Source organism: Callospermophilus lateralis, unplaced genomic scaffold, assembly GCF_048772815.1.
Source record: "Callospermophilus lateralis isolate mCalLat2 unplaced genomic scaffold, mCalLat2.hap1 Scaffold_89, whole genome shotgun sequence".
NCBI classification, from domain to species: domain Eukaryota; kingdom Metazoa; phylum Chordata; class Mammalia; order Rodentia; family Sciuridae; genus Callospermophilus; species Callospermophilus lateralis.
In genome coordinates, this window is record NW_027517018.1 from 1,123,673 (window position 1) to 1,126,160 (window position 2,488).

General features: G+C 53.5%; 1 pseudogene; it reads right to left on the reverse strand.

The window, feature by feature from the left end:
- Positions 1–1,031: 1,031 nt before the first annotated feature.
- LOC143386467 (talin rod domain-containing protein 1-like) lies at positions 1,032–2,219 on the reverse strand (annotated as a pseudogene).
- Between the last annotated feature and the right edge of the window lie 269 nt (positions 2,220–2,488).

Here is a 2,488-nt window from a genome sequence, read left to right on the forward strand (position 1 = left end):
ACTAACTGTGGTCCCCAATGGGAGATGACACATTACCTCGAGGTCACCCCAAGAACTCTTGGAATGAGCTCCTGAATTCCATTGCTTCTTTCCCCACTCCCCACAGAGAGTCCTGACTCTTTATTGACATCCTTCTTTCAATTCAGAATCTCAATTCTCTGATTGACTTTCAATTGCTCTCAACACCTAGCTCTCAACAAAATTGATGCCTAGTTTATAGAAAAACAATGAGTAAATCAGAAGGAATCAACATAGTGAATGAATAAATGAAAGGAGAAATCACCTTTGCATAAATAAGTACCTGCATGAAAAAGGCATGCCTCCAAATTATCCCAACCACATTCAAAGTCATCAAGAACACCACATGAAGCCATTGGGTCTACTGTATCCCTATTCTTTTTCAAAGAATTTGCAGATTGCACTCCCTTTGTCCTGTGTGGACAAAGATCTACTGTACACTCTCTTTCTCTCTCAAAGTGCCTCCTTCTTTTTTTTTTTTTTTTTTTTTTTTGAGAAACATAAAATTTTAATAGATGAAATAAATACTCCAGTACATGCAAGGTAAAAACTTGACACTGGGGGAAAAAATCACTCTATGGTGTAAATTAAAAAATAAAACATGCTCACAGTAGCTTTCCCCCCATTTGCAAATCACATGGCAAAGTCATACTCTTTCCACAAGAAGATTACTCGTAATTCAACACAATTGCTTAAAAAAATAACATACAAAAAAAGGTGGCTACATCCATGTCTAAGGAGTGAAACTGAGGTAACCTTTTTTTTAATTAAAATAAAAAAGAAGAAATGAACCCATGACCTCCTTCCTGCCCAATTAATAAAATTCAGTTGACCGACAGGGGTGGGCAGTAGGGGTAAAACCACAACCAGCAGATTACCCATTTTCTGCTCCACACTCCTGTATGGGCTGCTTGACACCTGGGCTCTTCGGAGCATGTGAGTTGTGTGCGTGGCCCTGACTTCTGGAAGATTCCTCTTGGGCAATTAACATGGTGGGGGTGGGGGCAGGGGGTTTCACCTATGATTTCTTTGGTATAAATGGAGAGGGGCAGAGAATAAGTGTCTTCCTTTAGGCTGGGGTAGAAGAAAGGGCATGGGGTGGAGGGGGGTGTTGCTAATTCACAGAATTGGAATTTACTGGCGGTAAAGTCCTGGGTGAAGACCTCTCTCTTAAAGCCTGAGATAGCAGGGTGCAGCCTTCAGACACGGTGCAGGCCGAGTTCCTCAGCCTCTCCCTGTGGTCCGACATCTTGGCGCTCCCATCTGGGTGCTGCGCCAGATCCCTGAGGCACTGGGTCAGAAGCACGCAGGCTGACACCACGCTCATGGCACCACCCAGGATGGCGGTCTGCACCGCCTTGCCCTCTGCCCTCACAGCGGCCGCGCGACCCAGGAACTGCGGTTCGGTGGCAAAGCCCACCAGTGCTCTCACAGCCTGCACTAGGGGCCCACTGAAGAGCGCGCAGCGGCTGCGCGCCAGTTCACTGGGTGCCACCTTCACCTCCCTTACGCAGGCCAGCAGCAACGATGCACTGGTGCTCATACACGACGCCCAGCTTGAACTGCTCACGTGAAAAGCGGTCCCGTGACTTGTCACTGGCTAGGGCGCATGCTTCCGTCAGGAATTTGAGGTTGCGCGACAGGCCCTGCGACACCTCCAGCAGCAGCTGCGGGGTCATATCGGCCAGTGGGATGGCTCTTTGCACCGCGCAGCTGTGCTCCACCTCGTGGCGACAGCGTGTCACGCGGTAGCGATCCACTAGGCCCGGCTGAGCAGGCTGTGCGCCTGGGGTGGCCACCGCAGTCAGATAGGCAGCGTGGGCTGAGCACTCGGTCAGCGACACCACCAGGTCGCCCAGCTCCACTAGACTGTCCCCAGCCTCTCCAAATCGGCCCATGTTAAGCTGGCTTTGCACATCATGAGTGAGAATGGAGAGCCCCTTGGTGCGCGCAATGATGGTGTCCCTGCTCTGCTCAAAGGACTCCGCACCAGCACAAGAGGAGGCGGGGCCCTCGAAGAGCACTGGCCGGGCCTCGCTGGACAGTAGTAGCAGGTCGGCCACCAGCTGCATCTTGCCTTTGCAGTGGTCGCAGACCGACACCAGCCTCTTCCGTGGCTGCGAGATGGCCGCACCGAAGGCGCTCACAGGAGCCGGAGAAGCCGCCTCGCCAGTGGGCTTCCCAGCGTTGCCGCTAGCCATCGCGCCCAGGGGGCACTGGCATGCCGCTGGGGAGCCCATTACCACCGCCGCTGCCGCCGCCCCGCGACTCAGCTGGCCAAGGCCGCAGTGCCTTCCTTGCACAATCATGCCATTCACCGCCGCCGGTAGAGGGCACTGGGCTGCGGCAGCCGGAACCCGGGCAGCGTAGGGTGAGCCCGAGGGCCAGAGAACACCGGAGGCTCTTCGGGGCGTGAGGAGAGGCTGCAGCGTTCGACCTCCTAGAAGGCTTGCAGGAAGCATGAACCGTG